The following is a 13013-nucleotide window of genomic DNA, read 5'->3' as shown; positions in this document are numbered from 1 at the left end:
TTGTGGTTCATGAATGTTGGCTCTTGAAAGAATGATGAAAAAGGAGACATGTTACTGAGGATCTGAAAAATCAATAAAATGATTCTTGAAGAAAAAAGCTATTCAAAAAAAAAAAAAAAAAAGAGAAAAAAAAAAAAAAAAAAAAAAAAAAAAAAATCGAAAAAAAAAAAAGAAAGAAAAGAAAGAAAAAAAAGAAATAAAGTTGTGATCCAAGGCAAATAAGAGTGTGCTTAAGAACCCTGGACACCTCTAATTGGGGACTTTAGCAAAGCTGAGTCACAATCTGAAAAGGTTCACCCAATTATGTGTCTGTGGCATGTATGTATCCGGTGGTAATACTGGAAGACAGAGTGCTTTGGGCCACAGCCAAGACTCAATAAATAGCTATGTTCAAGAATCATCATACTTTACTAGGAGAATCATTAACACTATCTGGACTCTGAGTTCCTAAAGAAGCCAACCATTCTGAATTTCAAGGGATAGATTGAGATGCCAAAACTGTTCAGAGACAGAAGGTTAAAAGCCCCGCTCATCTAGTTAATACTGATCTTCACAGATGTTTTTGGAATTCATTGCATATTCTCTTCTTTTGATCTTATTTGATTTTCAGTTGCTTGAGGACAAGCAACAATTTAAGTTTGGTGTTGTGATGCGGATAATTTGTATACTTTTTGGCATTGTTTTTAGTATGTTTTTGATATCTTTTAGTTAGATTTTAGTACATTTTTATTAGTTTTTATTTAAAATTCACTTTTCTGGACTTTACTATGAGTTTGTGTGTTTTTCTGTGATTTCAGGTATTTTCTGGCTGAAATTGAGGGACCTGAGCAAAAATCTGATTCAGAGACCAAAAAGGACTGCAGATGCTGTTGGATTCTGACCTCCCTGCACTCGAAGTGGATTTTCTGGAGCTACAGAAGCCCAATTGGCGCGCTCTCAACGGCGTTGGAAAGTAGACATCCAGGGCTTTCCAGCAATATATAATAGTCCATACTTTGTCCAAGATTTGATGGCCCAAACCCGCAAAGCAATCCGGCCTCAGGAATTCCAGCGTTAAACGCCGGAACAGGAATAAAAGTTGGAGTTAAACGCCCAAACTGGCATGGGAGCTGGCGTTTAACTCCAGAAAAGTTCTCTACACGAATTTCCTTGATTGCTCAGCCCAAGCACACACCAAGTGGGCCCGGAAGTGGATTTTTATGTCATTTACTCATCTTTGTACACCTAGGCTACTAGTTATCTATAAGTAGGACCTTTTACTATTGTATTTGTATCGAGACTTTGGTAGCTATGGAGACTTTGGTAGCTATCTTTGTTTTATGCTATCTTAGACCTCTGGGAGGCTGGCCATTCGGCCATGCCTAGACCCTGTTCTTATGTATTTTCAACGGTGGAGTTTCTACACACCATAGATTAAGGGTGTGGAGCTCTGCTGTACCTCGAGTATTAATGCAATTACTATTGTTCTTCCATTCAATTCCGCTTGTTCTTTTACCAAGATATCACTTGTTCTTCAACATGATGATGGTGATGATTGACGCCCATCACCACTCTCACCTATGAACAAGGTGACTGACAACCATTCTTGTTCTACAAGCATTCGAGGCTTAGTGAATATCTCTTGGATTCTTCGGAGTCTTCGTGGTATAGGCAGGACCTGATGGCAGCATTCAAGAGAATCCGGAAGGTCTAACCTTGTCTGTGGTGTTCTGAGTAGGATTCAATGACTGAATGACTGTGACGTGCTTCAAACCCTGAGGGCGGGGGCGTTAGTGATAACGCAAAAGAATCACTGGATTCTATTCCGCGCCTGATTGAGAACCGACAGATGAATTCCGCTATGCCGTGACAGGACATATGCAATCGCTTTCACTGAGAGGATGGGAGGTAGCTGCTGACAACAGTGAGACCCTATACGAGCTTGCCATGGAAGGGAGTAAGAAAGGATTGGATGAAGGCTGTAGGAAAGCAGAGAGACGGAAGGGAAGGCATCTTCATACACTTGTCTGAAGCTCATACACCAATGATATACATAAGTATCACTATCTTTATCTTCTATGTTATTTTCGTTCATCACCATATATATCTGTTTGCCTGACTAAGATTTACAAGATGACCATAGCTTGCTTCATTACTAACAATCTCCGTGGGATCGACCCTTACTCACGTAAGGTTTTATTACTTGGACGACCCAGTGCACTTGCTGGTTAGTTGTGCGAAGTTGTGTAATGCCATGGTATTAAGCGCACCAAGTTTTTGGAGCCATTACCAGGGATTATGAGAGTTGTGAAAAAGTGTAGTGATCACAATTTCGCCGACCAGGTCATATAGAGGAGAATGGCAGAAAGGGGCTTGGGAGTATGGTGGTCCAAAGTCATGTTGAGGAGGGGGTTCATAGGCATATGATGGTGGTTGTTGATAATCAAAATAGCGTTCACCATAGCCATTACCTTGATATGCATCACAAAACAGTTGTTGATAGTCCATTGGAGGTGGTTGTTGCCATGAGGGTTGATTAAATCCTTGTGACTCCTCCCATCTTTGATTCTTCCAACCTTGATGCTTGTTCTCATTATAGTTCCCATTCCTAACAACAACATTGGAATCAAACTTGAAGCCATAGGGGTGAGAGTTCATAGTAGTAGGAAAAAATAAAACAAAAACTAACAAAAAGAAAATATTTTAAAAAAGATATGATTTTTTAAAAGATAAGATAAGATAAAAATTTAAAATAAAAATCTGAAATTTTTTTAAAAATATACAATAACCAATAATAAGGCACACGTTTGCAGTTCCCCGGCAACGGCGCCATTTTGAAGAACGGAAGATTGGTGGTTTAGAAGTTTATAATAAATTCTCGTTGCAAGTATAGTTTCTAAACCAAGCAATCAATCTTTCTTACAAACGTTTTGGTTGTCACAAGTAACAAACCCCTAAATAAATTGATAACCGAAGTATTCAAACCTCGGGTCGTCTTCTCAAGGAATTACAGGGAGGTATGCTCTTATTATTGGTTATGAGTCTTGTAAATTGGGGGTAATGAAGTAAGGAACAAGTATGTTAAATGATAAGAAAAATAATAATAAAATAAAATAAACTCTTGGCAAGGTATTAGAATTGGAATTCCTATCCTTGTTATCCTTATCAGGTGTGATGAGAATTGGGTTTTAATCCCACTTAGTTATCCTTTATTAAACAAAGGAAGGTCAAGTAGACTAATTAGCTTGATCCTCAAGTCCTAGTCAATCCCTGTGGGAGGGCTAGCTTTAGAGCGATCTAGATCAATTAGAATCTGCCAATTTCAACCACTGCTGAGTTTGACAACTCAAGTATTATCAATTACCTAACCAAAGCCAAAAGGGGGAAAAATCTAGATTATTTATATAAATAAAAGAAAACAATTATGAGTTTGAAAATACTTCAAATTGTATTAGTTAATAAAATCATAACATGAATGGTTCATAAGCCAATTTGGCAATATAAGTCATTAATAAATAAAAGTATTAAAGTATCTCAAAGTAGAAGAGAAGTCAAAATAAAGGAATATTGAACCTGGAGCTCAGAAGAATTGTAAGTTGAAATAATAATAAATCCTAAATCCTTTAAGAGGAATCCTAATCCTAAATCCTAAGAGAGAGGAGAGAGCCTCTCTCTCTCTAAAACTACATCTAAATTATGAAAAGTGAATTATGAGTCGTTCCCTTCATTCCTCCACTTTGCAGCCTTTAATCTGTGTTTTCTGGGCTTGAAACTGAGCCGGAAATAGCCCAGAATTCGCTGGTTATGAAATCTGCCATGCTGATTTTCGCAGATGCGATGCGTCCACGTGGAGCGCGCATTCACGTCACTTACCTGTACGGCCACTATGGCATATTATATATTAAATCGAAGCCCCAGACGTTAGCTTTCCAACGCAACTAGAGCCGCGTCATTTGGACCTCTGTAGCTCAAGTTATGGTCGTTTTAGTGCGAGAGGGTCAGGCTCACAGCTTTGCAGTTCCTTCAACTTCTTGTATTCCTTCCACTTTTGCATGCTTCCTTTCCATCCTCTAGGCCATTCCTGCCCTGTAATCTCTGAAAACACTTAACACACATATCAAGGCATCGAATGGTAATAAGAGGATTAATATTAGCTAAATTAAGACCAAAGAAGCATGTTTTCAATCATAGCACAAAATCAGGAAGGAGAATGTAAAGCATGCGAATCATATGAATAAGTGGGTAAAGAGTTGATAAAAACCACTTAATTGAGCACAAGATAAACCATAAAATAGTGGTTTATCACTAACTAAAAAGGTTCTACGAGAACACTAAAAAGTTATCGGACAAGTTAGCCCCACGGACCACCTCGACCAAGCAGAAAGTGGACAAAACAAGATGTGATCAAAAAGTTGGACAGCAAAGTATCAACACTCTACAAAGATCCACAAAAGGGACAAAGACATCTCGCAACGGCTAGAGAAAGGCCAGGAAGGCTTTGCTGAAAGCTCGGTCAGCAAGAAGATGCTTGAACACGACTTCCCCAAAGAGGTCGAAGCTCAGAAAGCACAACCTCATGGAAAGGTCGAAGCTCAAGTAGGGGCACCGTTCATACATCGGTCCGAGCTATAAAGGACCGGGTTGGCCGACCTCTTAGAAGGTTGGCCCATGACTGACCTCTTAGAAGGTTGACCCATGACCGACCTCTTGGAAAATTGGCCCATTACCAACCTCTTCACAAAGAGTTCGGCCAAATCGTCAGAAGAGCCCAAAAGCAGTCCCAAACGAAGGAACACAACCCAATCTAAAGGCAGCCAAAGCCTAGAAAGATAAAGGCGGTTTCCCTTAAAGATAAGATGACTTTACTGAAAGAGATAAGATAACTATCTTATCACCAGAAAGGTCACTCCATACTACTATAATACACTGGAGCACCCAGGTATAACTCATACTCTAATTCTACACAAAATCCTGCTTAGAGCCCATGCTAACTTAAGCATCGGAGTCTCTTGCATGTACCCACCTCCGGTGATGAAGGATCAACAGCACCGCCAGATCCAACAAGTCAGACACGACAGCTCCGGCCATCAGATCCAACAAGTCGGACACGACAGTTCCAGCCACCAGATCCAACAAGTCGGACACAACAACTCCGGCCACCACCCTAGAACTCGTCCGAGATCGACCTCCAATTTCAGGTAACCCTCGGAACAGAAACCATGCTAGAAATTCTTTCTCATGTTGAACTAAGTTGGGATTGGATGGATATAGTGACATATAATCCTCCCAATACTTTGATTTAGAAAAACATGTGGTATAATCAGTGATCATACTTCATCTCTTCCCATGAGCAATTAGATAAAGGAATTGGGCAATTGTTCAAGCTTAGAGAGATTGAATTACCAAGAATTGGGATTTAATCACCTAAGATTGCCAAGAGATCAATGAGTTGCATGGATTGAAAAAGATGAGAATAAACTTGATCCGGAGAATGCAACATCTCCTGAGCCCAATGAGCTTCCCAACTTTTGTCTCCCCATTCTCTATATTTTGTTGTTTACATTTATGTTCATGATCCCCATTCTCATTTAAGTTTCTGCAATTTACTTCTGCACTTTATATTCTGCCATCTACTTTCTGTTATTTACATTCCTTGCTATTTACGTTTCTCGCCATTTAATTTCTACAAAACTCAACTCAAATTTTCTCAGTTAAACACTCCTCTGATTAAAGTTGCTCAACCAATCAATCATTGTGGGATTCGACCTCACTCTACTATGAGTTTTTACTTGACGATAAATTTGGTATGCTTGCTGAAGGAAATTTGTAGAGATACAAATTTTCACGCTTTAAGTTTATGGCACCGTTACCGGGGATTGATTTTGAATTGACAATTATTAAGTCGGAGGATAACTAGATTGAACACTTTTCTTTTCTTTTATTGATTAGTCTTTATTTCAGTTTGTTTATCGTTATTCTCAGCAATTTAATTTGTTTTTCCTTGTTTACTTACTTTCTAGCACACTAATCCACTTATTGTTTGATAAATTGCACCAACCATTCTAACAATAATTCTTAACAAGAGTGACTCCATCACATTCTTTTTGCTTGTTTGTTTGCTGAGTGAATGATAGGTGGAACATGAGGAACTTCAACCTCTTTCGATAGTGAACTTGTGAAGACCTTCCTTAGACTAAGGAGGGAACCAAGAGGTAAAGGAATAGTTGGTGAAGAAGAGTTAGAATAAGATCTAGACGTTCCAATGGAGGAGGAAGTACACAATCATGTTGGAGAAGGTGTCAGTAATCATGTTGGACAGGAGAGAAGAGTTTTAGGCTCCTTCATCAACCCAAACCCAGGGAATTATGGAAGTAGCATCCTAAAACCAACTATTCATACCAACAACATTAAGTTAAAACCTCAACTTATCACCCTGGTTCAAAATAATTGCTCATTTGGAGGAAGTGCACAGGTGATGACAAGTCATCTTAGGCTAGTTTCACAAGTCTATTTCATCAGTTTTTACTTGGTTTTCATGCATTTTTAGGCAAGTAAGTGTTTGAGTGAGAATTTCATGCTTGTCTTAATTCAATCAAACATTGGTAATTTTATGCATTTTCAATAGATTTCTTGCAAGATTTAGTTGATATATGAATGATGCAAGATTTGATGATTACGCCAAGGCTTTGATGTATCTGTTTGGTTGATGATAGGTGAAAAGATGAAGGAAAAGAAGCAGAAAGCACAAAATAAGCTCAAATGAAGAATTTTGGACACAATTTGAAGTTTGAGCACGCTTTGGAGCCTTAGGCCATGCTTTTAAAAGCGTGGCCCATGATTTAAACAAGGAGAGCGCTCTTGGCACGAAAACGCTACGACGCCCGCGTACATAAAGCTTACTGATGCCAGGGCATCTAGGCCAGTTTCACTGAACTTTTCTTTACTGTTTTAGGGTAGTTTCATGCAGTTTCTTAGTGAATAAGGCAAGTTTTGGATGAAAATACACTTACACCTTGACTCAAGCAACTATTGTGAATTTTACATCATTTCATGAGGATTTTGCAAGAATTGAATGACAAACTGGTGATGCATAATCTCATGACTTTGGCTAGAACTTTGATGCACTTTATTTTCTTGATTTCAGGACAAAGGAAGCAAGGAAGAACCACGTTAGTAGCCACGTTAATCCAATTAACGTGACCACTAACGTGGAATGGGAATGCGCTTGCAACGTTAATGAGAAAAGTGATCATCAATAACGCCTGCGAAGCCATTATAAGCCCACGTTCATTGCCATGTTAACTAGGTTAACGTGGTAGTTAACGTGGAGATAAAGAGAGCTCCAGCATTAGTGGTAAACGTGAACACCACTAACACTCCAAAATTGGCAATGAGCCACGTTAAGAGTCACGTCAACTTAGTTAACGTGAACTCTAACGTGGAAGGGAGGAACAATGCCAACGTTAAAGATACTCACCTTTGTCACTAATGTTGGATCAAGCTAGCATTGCCCACGTTAGTGGTCACGTTAAGACCACTAACGTGAAAGTTAACGTGGAGCTAAGATTAATAAGCCAACGTTAGTGACACTCACCTTTGTCACTAACGTTGGAGATGGCATTCACTACCACGTTAGTGGCCACGTTAACCTAGTTAACGTGAACTCTAACATGGAGAGTAGGGGCGTTTGGAGCGTTAGTGACAAAGGTAAGTGTCACTAACGCTCTCGAAGATAGGCATGCCCACATTAAGAGTCACGTTAGTTTAACTAACGTGAACTCTAACGTAAGGAAGAGGGGCATAAGGCAATGTTATTGCGAAAGGTAAGTCCCAATAACGCTTGCGAAGGTTCATAAGGCAACGTTAGTAGTCATGTTAGTGCCACTAACATTGAAGTTAACGTGGACTATATGGGGTTAGAACATTAGTGAAAAAGGTGATTGCCACTAACGTTCTTGAACCCACAATTTCACTTGACGTTAACATCATTAACGCCCATGCCTAACTCACACCTTTCTTCAAGCTGAGCCCACTAACGATTGTAACTGCTTCAACTCAAGATCTAAGGCCCACACCCAAGACTTGCAGAACTCACTAGAAGATCAAGAAGAGTAGTATATAGGAGTAGTTTTGAACTATAGAGAAGCTTGGCACTTTAGAGAACTACCCTCTGTATATTTACTTTTCTGCATTTTGAAGCATGTATTCTTTTCTGCCATTTTCCATTTCTAGAGCTATGAACAACTAAACCCCTTTCATTGGGTTAGGGAGCTCTGTTGTAATTTGATGGATCAATTATAGTTTTCATTCTTCTTCTTCTTTCATCTCTTTTGATTTACTAGAAAGCTTTTGATCTTAGTTCAATTGGTTAGTTGTCTTGGAAAAGAAACTCTCCATAATTGGGTCTCCTCTGAGCCTTGGAAAAGGGATGAGGAGATCATGCTAGAAATGCTTTCTCATGTTGGACCAAATTGGGGTCTGGGCAGATATAGTGACATGTAATCCTCCCAACACTTTGATTTGGAAATACATGTGGTGTAATCAGTGACCATACTTCATCTCTTCCCATGAGCAATTAAATCAAGGAATTGGGCAATTGTTCAAGCTTAGAGAGATTGGATTGCCAAGGAATTGGGATCCAATCACCTAAGATTGCCAAGGAGATCAATAGATGCATTGATTGAGGGAGAGATGAAATTGAACTTGATCCGGAGAATACAACATCTCCTGAGCCCAATGAATTCCCCATTTCTGATCTTATCCATTCTCTTTACTTTCTACCATTTATTTCCATGATCACTTCCTCAAATTTCCATTTAAGATTCTGCACTTTATTTTTTGCTATTTACTTTCCCGCTATTTAATTTTCTGCGATTCTCAAACTATACTCTGTTTAGCTCAACTAGCATACTCTTCCAACTAAAGTTGTTTGACCAATCAATCCCTGTGGGATTCGACCTCACTCTATTGTGAGTTTTTACTTGACGACAATTCGGTATACTTACCGAAGGAAAATTTGTTGAGAGACAAGTTTTCGTGCATCAAGTTTATGGCGCCGTTGCCGGGGATTGATTTTGTATCAACAATGATTAAGTTGGAAGTTCACTAGATTGAGCATTTTTTTTATTTTGTTTGATTACTTTATCTAGCCATTTACCTTCAGTTTTTCAGTTTCTTCCTCATCCCCTATACCCTCTCTGTTTTCTTTCTCTCTTTGTTATTATTTACAATTCTGCTCACTAACCCACTAACTGTTTGATAATTTGCACCACTCACACTAACAATCACTCTAACAAGAATAATCTCCTCATTTTAGTTCTTGTTGTGTGCTCTGTTAATTGTATGACGGGAGAAGAAGTGGAGCTTCAACTTCCTTCGATTCAGAACCGGAAAGGACCCTCGGGAGATTAAGGAGGGAAGCAAGAGGGAAAGGAGTTATTGGTGCTGAGGAAGAGGAAGAGTATTTTGAAACAAACATGGAGGTGAATTTGGAAAACAATCATGAAGGAGAAGCTCACAACCATGCCAGAGAAGGCCCTACAAATCATACTGGGCAAGAGAGGAGAGTTCTAGGCTCTTACATCAATCCAAATCCAGGAAATTGTGGAAGTAGCATCCAAAAGTCCACCATACATGCCAACAACTTTTGAATTAAAACACCAGCTCATCACCCTTGTTCAGAACAACTGCTCATTTGGAGGAAGTGCCCAAGAAGACCCCAATCAACATCTAACCACTTTGCTGAGAATATATGACACTGTGAAGTCTAATGGAGTCCACCCGGATGTCTATAGGCTACTTTTGTTCCCTTTTTCACTTAGGGACAAAGCATCCAAGTGGTTGGAGTCATTCCCAAAGGAGAGCTTAACAAATTGGGAAGATGTGGTGAACAAATTTTTGGCAAGATTCTACCCTCCTCAAAGAATTAATAGGCTGAGAGCTGAGGTGTAAACTTTCAGGCAACAAGATGCTGAGACTCTCTATGAGGCATGGGAGAGATTCAAGGACTTAACAAGAAGATGCCCACCAGACATGTTCAATGAATGGGTTTAGCTTCACATTTTCTATGAAGGTCTCTCTTATGAGTCAAAGAAGTCTGTAGACCATTCCTCAGGGGGCTCTCTACACAAGAAGAAAACCATTGAAGAAGCCATAGATGTCATTGAGACGGTAGCTGAGAATGACTACTTCTATGCTTCTGAAAGAAGCAGCACTCGAGGAGTAATGGAGCTAAACCACATGGATGCATTACTGGCTCAAAATAAGAAAATCACAAAGCAGTTAGCAGATCTTACCAAGAAGGTGGAGGAAAACCAAGTTGCAGCAGTCATCACTTCATCACCAGCTCAAGAAGGAGTGATTGCAGGGGAATAAGGTGACTGGGAACAAGCCAACTACGTTGGGAACTCACCCAGACAAATCCATGATCCATACTCCCAAACTTACAATTCTGGATGGAGAAATTACCCCAACTTTGGGTGGGGGAATCAACAAGACCAAGGCCAAGACCAGAGACGCCACAACCACAATTCCAACAACAATGCAACTCACCAACATACCTCACATAGATCCTATCAACAACCACCTAATCTCACCCCACCATCACTAACCGAGGATAGACTTTCAAAGATTGAGACTCTACTTGAAGACATATGTAGAGAAGTCCAAGACAATAAGGTATTTAAGGATGAAGTGCGAGCCAATATCAAAAACCAAGGGGAAACCATCAAGAGACTGGAGTCCCAAGTAGGGTATCTATCATAACAAATTCCCAAACCCACTGATGGATTTCCCAACGACACGGAGAAGAATCCAAGAGAAGAAACAAGGAAGGTCAGGTGGGAAGAATGTAAGATGATCACCACAAGTGATGAGAAGAGTGTGGAGGAAGTAGACATACAAACAGAACACCTCCAAGACAGCCCGAAGGAAAATCATGCACCCCAACCCACACTCAGGGAAGAGCTAAGGAAAGGGAAGATCCTGAACCCATATGCACCCTTCCCCCAAAGGCTTAAGGGTGGTGTAGCAGGGAGAATGTATTCAAGGTTCCTCGAGATGTTTGCATCTCTTGATATAAATATACCATTCATTAAGGCCCTCCAGCAAATGCCCTCCTACATCAAGTATATAAAGGAGCTACTGGCCAAGAAGAGTTCATTGAAGGGTGGACAGATAATAAGATGAACAGGAGTGCAGTGCTATTATCCAAACAGGGCCACCTATAAAGAAGAAGGATCCAGGGAGTTTCCACATTCCCTGTGTTATAGGAGAGACAATGTTTGATAAAGGGCTCTGTGACCTGGGAGCAAGCATCAACTTAATGCCTCTGTCCCTCATGACAATGTTTTTTTCATGTTGTTATGGCTTGCTAGTCTAAGTGCTTGATTCACTTTCATCTTACTTGAATTATATACTTTGTTCCTCATGCTTGAATAAAAGAAAAATAACTGTGAAATAGAGAAAGAGTAAAAGTCTGGTATGATATGAGACAAAATAAGGTTATGTGGTGGTATGTGCTGGTTCATTAGTTGACTTATAAATAAGGCAGAATGTTGGCATGACTTTGTGATATGAACTTGAGTTACATTTCATGAGAATTGACAAATGAAAAAGGTCCAAAATAAAAAGAAAAAAATTCAAGAAAAAGAAACAAAAAAAAAGAAGAAATAAACAAGGCTGGGCACCAATGGCTGGAAATTTGGATAAATACCTATGATGTTCTTGTACAAAGATAAGCTTGGATAACTAGGTTCTAAGGGGTACTTTATCACCCGGTAACTTGGGTTAACTAACCCGGGATTGCCAATCAAAAGTCCACCATCAAGAGCTACTTTAAGACAAAGCATTTAGTAACCCAAAGAAGTGCTGGGCATCAATTTCCAAAGAACAAACAGAGATGAACATAACAAGCTAAATGCCTGTGATGTGTGTTCTAAGGAGAGGCTTGAGCAAGTAAGCCCATAGGGGTGTTTCAACACCTAGCATCTTGAACTAACTGGGGCGGAGATGCTGGCTGAAAGCTTACTCTAAAAGCTGCCTTATCACATAGCATTAAGCCTGAGCTAAGCAATAAATCTCAATCAAAAGAAAGAGAGCAAGAAAAACCAAGAACCAAGTAATAACAAGTCTCAATTTTTTGTGTAATTCAAGTAAAGATCTAAATGAGTGTTGATGTCTAAGCCACAAAATAAAAATCTCTAAGATACCATGCATGAAAACCCTGTTAACCAGTATTGAATGTTTTCCAAATAAAGACTATCCTCTTCTCTGTCTTCACTCATTCTTGTTCTGTCTTAATGCTTGCTTGGGGACAAGCAAGATTTAAGTTTGGTATTGTGATGACAAGTCATCTTAGGCTAGTTTCACAAGCCTATTTCATTAGTTTTTACTTGGTTTTCATGCATTTTTAGGCAATAAGTAAGTGTTTGAGTGAGAAATTCATGCTTGTCTTAATTCAATCAAACATTGGTAATTTTATTCATTTTCATTAGATTTCTTGCAAGATTTAGTTGATAATATGAATAATGCAAGATTTGATGATTATGCAAGGCTTTGATGTATCTGTTTGGTTGATAATAGGTGAAAAGATGAAGGAAAAAAGCAAAATCACAAAATAAGCTCAAATGAAGAATTCTGGACACAATTTGGAGTTTGAGCATGCTTTGGAGCCTTAGGCCATGCTTTTAAAAGCGTGGCCCATGATTTAAACAAGGAGAGCACTCTTGGCGCGAAAAACCTACGACGCGCACGCATACATAACGCTTACGAGTTGGGCAAGGATTTTTGAAGACCCATGCATACGCATGCATGACACGTACGCGTGGATGTGATGGGCGTTCAATTACAAAAGAACGCTACGTTGCAAGAGTGAGCATTTTCGAGCAAAGAAAAATTGGAATGGAAGTATAGCCATCAACGCGTACGCATGCATGACGCGTATGCGTGGGTAGGACTTACCTGAAGAAGGACGCGCAAGCGTGGGCTGAGCGGCAGTGTGGAAGTGGCATGTTTGAAGACCCACGCGTACGTGT

The 13013-nt window shown here is 39.6% G+C and overlaps 1 non-coding gene across 1 annotated transcript; it reads right to left on the bottom strand.

Annotated features, from left to right (window-relative positions):
- Positions 1–9909: 9909 nt before the first annotated feature.
- LOC130977408 (small nucleolar RNA R71) lies at positions 9910–10013 on the bottom strand. The gene has a single exon (XR_009085099.1). It is a non-coding gene; the product is annotated as a small nucleolar RNA R71 (small nucleolar RNA).
- Positions 10014–13013: the final 3000 nt, after the last annotated feature.

Source organism: Arachis stenosperma, chromosome 4, assembly GCF_014773155.1.
Source record: "Arachis stenosperma cultivar V10309 chromosome 4, arast.V10309.gnm1.PFL2, whole genome shotgun sequence".
Lineage (NCBI taxonomy): Eukaryota > Viridiplantae > Streptophyta > Magnoliopsida > Fabales > Fabaceae > Arachis > Arachis stenosperma.
This window is presented reverse-complemented; position numbering and strand designations above follow the sequence as displayed.